Source organism: Acipenser ruthenus, chromosome 8 (assembly GCF_902713425.1).
Source record: "Acipenser ruthenus chromosome 8, fAciRut3.2 maternal haplotype, whole genome shotgun sequence".
Classification (NCBI taxonomy): Eukaryota; Metazoa; Chordata; class Actinopteri; order Acipenseriformes; family Acipenseridae; genus Acipenser; species Acipenser ruthenus.
Window position 1 is genome coordinate 33,483,953 of NC_081196.1, and position 9,782 is coordinate 33,493,734.

At 43.4% G+C, this 9,782-nt stretch overlaps 1 long non-coding RNA gene across 2 annotated transcripts; it reads left to right on the forward strand.

Moving 5' to 3' along the window:
• The first annotated feature begins 3,263 nt into the window (after positions 1-3,263).
• Positions 3,264-9,782, forward strand: LOC131737762 (uncharacterized). 2 transcript variants are annotated; one of them, XR_009329363.1, is made up of 4 exons: positions 3,264-3,507; positions 5,250-5,388; positions 6,912-7,004; positions 9,295-9,782. It is a non-coding gene; the product is annotated as an uncharacterized LOC131737762 (long non-coding RNA). The 2 variants fall into 2 exon arrangements; XR_009329362.1 differs by lacking the exon at positions 3,264-3,507 and having other exon boundaries at positions 4,909-5,388.

The window sequence follows — 9,782 nt, forward strand, 5'->3', positions numbered from 1 at the left end:
AACCTATCGTTTTGAGAACATTCTTGTAAAGCATTAAATAAGCATATTTGCATCTGTCTTGCAGCTGATTCTCTGATTTTCCTCTCATCAGAATCACCACTCTCGCTGCCTGAAGAGGTTAGACTGCTGTAGTCTAACAATAATGGCTCATACAGATATCATTATATTGTGTTGGAACTATTTTCTTCATCCATGATATTTGTATATCTGCACGCAAAAATTTTGCTTCATGTGTAGCTAGGAGGCTGTGTGGTCCTGTGGTTAAAGAAAAGGGTTTGTAACCAGGAGGTCCCCGGTTCAAATCCCATCTCAGCCACTGACTCATTGTGTGACCCTGAGCAAGTCACTTCACCTCCTTGTGCTCCATCTTTCAGGTGAGATGTAATTGTAAGTGACTCTGCAGCTGATGCATAGTTCACACACCCTAGTCTCTGTAAGTCGCCTTGGATAAAGGCGTCTGCTAAATAAACAAATAATAATAATTATTATTATTATTGTGGAAATCAACGCTGTCACGTTTACAACGCAGTGCACTGGAGCTTGTTGTGGTTTGAACACTTTGTGCATTAAAATAGCCCATCACAACAATAGGAGGAGCTGTAAAATATGACAAATGTATTTGGAAACATATTTTCTATTGAAATAAGTCTATATTCACTTTCTGTTCACCACAGATAACCCTCTAGAAACGTATTTTAGTGAAGAGTAAAAAATAATTAATTAACTAGTTATTTTTACATTTGTGAAGTTCATGTTTCAGAACATTGTTTTTTTTTTTTATTTCTTTAAGTATATATTTTATGTTATTTTTAGGAATAATGAAAAACAATCGTTTCAGGTCTCCAGGAGCCAATTTAATTTCTTTAAAAAATGTACACTGATAGTTACTGTATATGAGTACAGTATATGATACAAATAGTTTAAAACAATTACAAAAAAAGAATCACATCCTTGTTTCATTTGATCTGTCTTTTAAAAATATTTAAATAAACTGCCTTAGAGGTAGGATAAATCTCATTTTAATTTGGTGACCCCTTATTTTTATTTCTGAGTTAAATGTGTTATAGAAGAAGTATATTTTATCCTGCAAAGTTTAAGAAAAAAAATAGAGACAATGGAGTATTCATATTTAAGATTGATGTTATCTGTTGCATATGTATGATATCTATATAAGGTATAAGTAGTTTACTTTATCACAGCTATTAATTTAATAGAAGAAAAATAACATATTGATAACAACATATGTTTTTCCTTCAGCAAAAGAGGCAAATGTCGGCTCGAATTACTGGGGGTGGGGTTGATCCCTTAAGGTCTCCCCAAATAATTTTATTTCCAAATTTCTATTTTAACATGTTTTAAGCTGACAGGTATCACTTAAAACAGAAAGCAACCTGTTAAAAAAACATGTTTATTGTATGATGGCATTTCCCTTTTATTGCTGTTCCTTTTCAATTGGAAGGCGACCACCAGCAATACTCTTGGGATATGCCTGGCACAGGTCAGGTATTCACTGAGCATTTTATATCAGAGCTGCCGATAGGCCACCTCCGGGGAGTGATTTCCTCGGTCCCGCCTTCTGAGGGAACAAATAGTCACTCCATGGAGCTCACTTCCTCTTTTGCTTCTCAACGTGGTAAGGTAATGTACTAACCTGTCCAGTTGCTGTGATTGAGTCTGTATGAAAGAGTTCTCACTCAAGATTACTGGAGTTCCCCAACTTTATTTTAAGAAAATACTGCCGGAAGTTGGCTTGCCACTTCCCTGGAATAACTCCGCTTCTGTGAACTGAACTTTAATCTTTAAGCAACTGTGCTTCGTTAAATCTTTCTTTCTTTCACCAGTCTGCATCACAGATGTTTCTTTCTACAAGATCTGTGCAGCGTTCCAGCCTCGGGTGCTATGCAGCAGACTTGCCAGGTTTACCAGTGGGGCTTCCCCAGCTGGATCAACTGAACCGTCCACGGCGCTGGGAGCCCCGGTCTCCCCCATCCTCCAATTATCCCAGAGCTCCTCGCAGAGTATTCCCTGCACTCAGGCTCTGGCGTCTCATATTCATAAAGCAGGCACAGGACATCTCCAGCTTGAAGGACCAAATGGCTCAAGTCCTGGAGTATTTGGCCAGGCAACAGGCCAAACCCCCTGCTCTGGCCCCGGCTCCACCGCTACCACCTGCCCCGGAACTGACCACGCCCTTACCGGTGGTCACCCGGGACGTTTCAGAACCAGACCTGGCTGTGGCCGAGGAAGACCAGGACGCAATCTCAATCACAGCCTCCTGGGACGGTAGCTCCTTCCCTCAGGATGAGGAGGGAGGAGATACCCAAGAGCTAACCTTCAAGACAGGTCCCAGCTCCGAGACAGCCTCAAATGCTGGGCTTTCCCCTCTTCCAAGCTTGATCCTGGCGCTCATGGAGTGTGCCTCCAAGTTCCTCCAGGTATCTTGGATGGCAGTGCCTGAACCGCGCCAGTCAGTCTTCAGAATGCAGGTTCCATTGCCCAGCCTTCAGCCCTTCCTGGCATTCTGCCCCTAGTTTCAGCACGCTGCTCCAGATTTCCAGCTTCCAAGGCCAGGTCCTGGGAAAAAGCCTGGCAAGCCTTGTAGTGGCTCGCAGGCAGCTTTGCCAGTCCCAAGCGAGGATCCCTGATGCTGGACGCACTGATCTCTCCCGGCCATACCTTCGGGCCAGCAGTGAAGGGTATATATGCGTCCACCCATGGCATGCACGGTGACTCGGACGGTCCCAATCCCCACTGGCCCGCATAGTTACCTGAGGCATCACCTTCAGGCTTCCGCGGCAGCTAACAGCCAGGCCCACCTGCAAGGACGGGGGAGTGCCGGACGTGGGGCCTCAACGCAACAGTGCTCCCGGAGGCAGTTGCCCCAGACAGCTCCTGCAGCAGGCTCCGCCACAGCCTCAGCAGTTCCAGCTGGGCCCCTGAAGACTTGCAACCTCATACCCACCCTTTCACACAACACCAGCTGCAATATTGGCACAATTGCACCTCGGACACTTGGGTGCAATTGTAACCCGGGGTTACATTGCATAGCCTTCCAACTATTGACATGGGCAAAACATAACCCGTTATCCCTCCAGGCTGTTCACCTTCCTAGAGTAGTGAGTCAGGCGGTGGACCTCCTCTTGAGGGAGGGTCCTCATCCGTCAGAATGGCAGCTCCACCCTCAGGTACTGGAGAGCATTTGGGAGCGTTTTGGCAAAGCCCGAGTTGATCTCATCACCACGGCAGAGACGACTCACTGCCCCCTATGGTTCTCCCTCCACCGCTTTGGTGGTCCACTAGGCGTCGACGCCCTAGTCCACGAGTGGCCCAGGACGCACTTGTACACATTCTCACCAATTCTATTGCTCCCATCCTTCCTAGAGATGGTCCGGAGAAAGAAGACGACAGTTCTCCAGATGGCTCAGGAGAATCTGGTTTTCAACCCTATACCAGCTATTGCAAGGCCAGCCCTGGGAGATCCCACTACGCCTGGATATCCTCAGTCAGGTGAGAGGCACTCTCTGGCACCCAGAACCGGGCAGACCCTTTAGGGCTCTCAGACGTGGTCGTAGGTACACTGCAAAACGCTGGGGCCTCCTCCACAAGGTCGTTGTACGCCTACAAATGGAGATATTTAAGACTGGTGTGTGACCCAGGGTCATGACCCTACCTCTTACCCTATAGCAGCTGTTCTGCAATTCCTACAACAACTGCTGGAAGCAGGAAAATCCCCTTCTACGCTAAAAGTGTACCTGGCAGCTATATCTGCATGCCATGTCCCTGTTGACTCGGTGTCCCCAGGTGCCCATTCCCTGGCGACCTGGTTTCTGAAGGGCACTCGGTGGTTATGTCCACCTAGAAGGGATGTCCTCCCTGAGTGGAGTCTAGATCATGTACTGGAGGGCCGGTCTCCCTGAATGGAGCCTTGATGTTGTACTGTTGTGCTCTCAGGAAGGCCCCATTTGAGACTATACATAGAGTTGAAACAGCTGCCTTCCTCTTGGCTATCACCTCCGCAAAGCAGGTCAGTGAGCTGCAGGCACTGTCGGTGCACAGCTTCTGTATATGTATTTGGGACGATGGCAGCAGGGTGTCACTGCGTACAAACCCTGCTTTCCTCCCCAAGGTGATTACAGCCTTCCACATGAATCAGTCTGTGGAATTGGAGTCTTTCCATCCACCTCTGTTTGCTTCAGAGGAGGATAGGAGATTGAATTTCCTCTGCCCGGTGTGGGCATTGAGGTGTTACCTGGATAAAACAAGAGCTCTGTGTCATACTGACCAGCTCTTTGTCTGTCACGGTATATGGACCCCAGGACAGCCCCCCTCAAAGCAATGTCTGTCACATTGGATTGTGGACACAGTCTCGACTGCGTATGATGGTGCTGGCTTACCCCCACCTGGGAGGGTAGCCGCACACTCCACTAGAGGGTTGGCTACATCTTGGGCCCTCTTCAGAGGGGCCTCGCTGTCCGATATTTGTACTGTGGCTAGCTGGGCTACGTCGTGTACTTTCTCCATCCTGCCCTGCCTTCGTTATGCACGAGGGTCCTTGAGGGTGTAAGCTCATACTGCTAACCCTTGGGTTATGCGGTTCTGATGCATCCCTCATATGCTGCCATTCCTTCTCCCTCGCGACGGCTCTGGTATGCATTATCACATACATAATGTCGTTGGTGGTCGTCTTCTCTTTCAGGGAACCAGGGTTACGGTAAGTAACCTAACTTTTCTTAGGCAGAAAAGGGACTAGCTTTACAGCAGAAATCAACAATAAAATAGAATCTCGGAATTTGATATTATTGAATTGCTACTGTGTAATGTAATAACTATACTTGCTGTGTAGAAATGAAATTACAAAGACAATAAGATAATTTATTCACAAAAACTGTTTTTGAAAGTAAAAGATTCCACTCTGAATATCACCATGAGTCTCTGCATTCACTTTCAATATGATATTAAATCAACTTCCAAAATAAAAAAATAAAAACCCTATCGCTTCCGCATAGCTTGGAAGTTGGAAGTTATTCACAATATTTCCATACTGTCCCAGTTTAAGAACTTTATTCATCTCTCAGGATGTATTGCTGTCTGTTATATAGAGAAGACTACAATTCTCAGAGTTCGCAAACATTTTCTTACATAAAGAACATGCAAACTCCCAGAATTCCACTAAGCTCCTCCTTCTGTTACACAATAGGCTTCAACTCAAGCCCCCTCCCTACACTCGTGAGTGTCATTTTGTATTACAGAGTGTTCCATAAAGCAGGGAGTGGAGGTACAGAGAGAGAGAGACGCTAAATAAAAAACTTCACACACATCAAACGTTGAAACTTCCCAACCAAGGCAGAACAGCCAAGCTAGCAAAGATGGTCTGACTTCTCATTAAAGGTAAGTTCCATATTGTTGAGAGCACAGTATATTTTTCAAGTGTGACTGTCTATTGTTCATAAAATGATTAATTGGTTCAAATAAAATTAACAATATTACATTACTGGCTACTACTCCGCTCACTCCACTGGCTCCCTATCACCGCTCGCATCCAGTTCAAGACTCTTGTACTAGCCTACAGATGCCTTGACCAGACTGCACCCAGCTACCTCCAGAACCTCATCTCTCCCTACACCCCCACTCGACCTCTCCGCTCCGCCTGCACTAGAAGACTGGCTCTACCTCCTCTACGCTCCCCTGCCTCCAGAGCCCGCTCCTTCTCCACCCTCGCTCCGCAGTGGTGGAATGACCTTCCTACAGATGTCAGGACTGCCCAGTCCCTGACCACATTCCAGCGCCTCCTTAAGACTCACCTCTTCAGACAGCACCTGTAGAACTCCTCTGTTTTTCCCCTGGGACACTTATCACCCTTCCTTAAATGTGCTTTACTTGCTCTTATCTGCCCCCTATTTTACTGCATTTAATCCTGTACTTCAGAGTACTGTAATCTGCCAAGTGTTTAATCTGTAGTATTTTGTATTTAATCATATCCTGATGTAACTATCACTGACACTGTTATCTGCTGTATTATTGAATTGTATTTTGTCACACTTGTACTTGCTTGAACCAAAGTCATTGTATTTATCTTGCTCTTAATTTTATTATTACTTGTACTGTGATACTTGAAATGTATTTGCTTTGCTTACGATTGTAAGTCGTCCTGGATAAGGGCGTCTGCTAAGAAATAAATAATAATAATAATAATAATAATAATAATAATACATAAAAGATGCTAAAATGTAGCTCCATGTGTAATGCAAAAAAAATGCATAGTATTATTTATTTCTTAGCAGACGCCCTTATCCAGGGCGACTTACAATTGTTACAAGATATCACATTATTTCACATTATACAGATATCACATTATTTTTTACATACAGTTACCCTTTTATACAGTTGGGTTTTTACTGGAGCAATCTAGGTAAAGTACCTTGCTCAAGGGTACAGCAGCAGTGTCCCCCATCAGGGATTGAACCCACGACCCTCCGGTCAAGAGTCCAGAGCCCTAACAAATTTTTAACCCCTGTTAAAAATTCCAGCAAAGAGTAGAGATGGTTTATCCTAGTCAGAGCTGGTAGTGTGCTGGTTTTCAGCTGGTCAGGCTGATTCAACAGGCTTCATGCAGGTTGATGTTAAAGAAAAAAAAAATCAATGTAATATTTATTTTAAAATAATAGCAATAGATTTGTGTCTATGCTTCTAAAATAATCAAATTCCCAACCCTTGCTGATCACTAGCTCAACTATTATTTTTAAAAAGATGTTATTGCGGTTAAAAAATAAAGCAGAGCTTTCTTACAATAAGAATCTATAACAGATATAGTGGAACAACACAACAACCTAGCTGCCTCTCACATCAGCTGCTTTTCTATAATTCATTTTCACTGTTGACATGTTTCTTTCACTCTTGTTTCCCTCCTACAGCCTGTAGCTACGTGGTGAGGAAGATTACGGCTGCTGTCAATGAGGGGGACCAGCCAGAGACGCCCAACACATCGTCATGTAGTCAGGTTAGAGGTGAGGGAGCCCTGTGCTGGGGGATACGATGCAAGACCACAGGCTTATATATAAAACCCTGTCCCCCACCCCAATATCATCAGGAGATTTATAGCTAAAATAGTCTGATTAACTTGATTAGCAAATATCATGTATTAGGGCGTTTGGGGGTTTGATGTTATTCCTTAAACAATAGCATTTTCCTCTTGTTTCAGTCTGAAGCCCCTCTTCACGTCATGGCTGTTCACAGACTCCATGGAGATCAGTTCAACAGTGTTCATGATAAATGGAATTAAATCTACTTGACATTATTTCCAGGCAGTTTATTAATTTAGCAGTGGTACCCTGATTATATGATATACTCTAATAGATGACCGTTTCAGGGAGGCAAGACAAGGTCAACTACCAGGATAATGCCAGATAACACCATGTAACAAATTTTCTTTTTTTTTTTGTTCCTGGGTAGTAAGTGTTATTTCCTAATTGCTTATGCCTCAAAAGTATAGAAAATGGCTATTATTCCCCACAAACTTTGCTTTTGTGACCAGGACAGTGATATTTTGAAATGTACCTATTTCCAATGAGAAAACACTCGAATTTGTGTCTTTTCGTTCACATAAAGTCAGAAAAAAACAACATATGAATCCAAATTAACATGTATTTATACTAAAGTAATACAAAAATGACTACAAAAGATTTAGAAGTGAGTAGTTTTTCGAGATTTACGATTATACTGTAAATCACTTTCACGAATCAGCCCCCAAATGTAGTCTCCCATCATGTTCTCGTTATACTGTCCTTCACTGACAGCTCATCCAGGAGCCTCAAAGCCGTGCTGCTCCATAATGGTAACAAGTACCCGTCTCTTCCCCTGGCTTACTCTGTGCACCTCAAAGAGGATTACAACAGCATCAAGACCTTGCTGGACGCCTTGAAGTATGATGAGTACGGCTGGGACCCCCGGAAGGTGCTGATGCCACCACTGCACATCAAATCGGGCCTTATGAAACAATTTGTCAGAGCTCTAGATAAGGACTCGGCAGCCTTCAAGTACCTTCAAGACTTCTTCCCTAAGCTGTCTGAGGCAAAGGTCAAAGCCGGTGTCTTCGTCGGACCACAGATAAAGAAGATCCTGGAGTGCAATGAATTCCCCAAGAAGCTCACTAGTAAGGAGAAAGCGGCTTGGAACAGCTTTGTCGCAGTGGTTCGGGTCTTCCTGGGCAATCACAAGGCCGAAAACTATGTGGAGCTGGTTGAGACTCTGGTGAAGAACTACGGCACAATGGGCTGTAGGATGTCCCTCAAAGTCCATATCCTTGATGCTCATCTTGATAAATTCAAGGAGAACATGGGAGCGTACTCGGAGGAGCAAGGCGAGCGCTTCCACCAGGATATACTGGACTTTGAACGCCGCTACCAAGGACAGTATAACGAGAACATGATGGGAGACTATATTTGGGGGCTGATTCGTGAAAGTGATTTACAGTATAATCGTAAATCTCGAAAAACTACTCACTTCTAAATCTTTTGTAGTCATTTTTGTATTACTTTAGTACAAATACATGTTAATTTGGATTCATATGTTGTTTTTTTCTGACTTTATGTGAACGAAAAGACACAAATTCGCCCGTTTTCTCATTGGAAATAGGTAAATTTCAAAATATCACTGTCCTGGTCACAAAAGCAAAGTTTGTGGGGAATAATAGCCATTTTCTATACTTTTGAGGCATAAGCAATTAGGAAATAACACTTACTACCCAGGAACAAAAATTGTGTTACATAGTGATCAGTGTTTTATTGTGGTCATACTGGTAAATCAGGCCTTTATTGTTTTAAACATTTTCCTTTTCAGTGTTTTGCTTTTGTTGTTGTTGTTGGTTTATTTATTTATTTATTTATTTATTTATTTATTTATTTAAGCTGAGCTAGACTGAGAAAAGCTAATTCTGTAAATTAAGCTCATCTAAATGATCTGGAGTCAGCAGGTTCAATCCCGTCTCTATTAGCAAGGTTCAGCTCTTTAATCACTAGCCTTTGGTTGAACTGACAGACAGCTATGGGGAGAGAAGGACCAACAGAACCGTCTCTCAGTTTTTTTTGCTTTTAACTGCAAGGAGAGAAGAGGGGAAGATTGAATACAATTCTGATTTACTCCTCCTCTTTAAGGTGTAATTTGCTTTGTATTTTTGAGCCAACTGGGTACATTTCACAAGGGGATTTGGTGCCTTCACTTTATTTCCAACATATGCAGATGAGAACATTAGGTTGAAAAATAACTGATGTATAATCTCTTCTTTTCTTTCTCCCACAGATAAAAAGGGGGATGAATTGAAGTCTGGTCAGACAGCAGCGATGCTGAGTACTGACCCGAGCCCCTCTGCACCCCCACGAGACAGGGCTGTGCAGCAGTGCAGCTCCTGAGGGTAAATATCGCACTGACTGAGGAAGGGATGTGTGGGTAATGAGGCCAGAAAACTGAAGAACACCATAACAACTGCCATCTTGGTTATAGTGGCACCTCCGTATACATATAAATTATAAAGTGTGTATGGAACATATATCAGCTTTTAAGAAATATACCTTTCATTTCTGTCAATCTAAGAGTACTACATACCCACGTCAGCTCCCAACCACACAACCCAGTCAGTGCAGTAAGCTGATCTCCTGATTGGCTAATTGTGCAGCAACAAATGAAGGCTTGTTCATCAACTCCCTGCATCTCGGAGCTGGTCAGGTCTGAAAATGAGAGTTTTTGCTGTGTCACTAAAATTTGTATTAATAAAGTTTTTCACCTAAGTA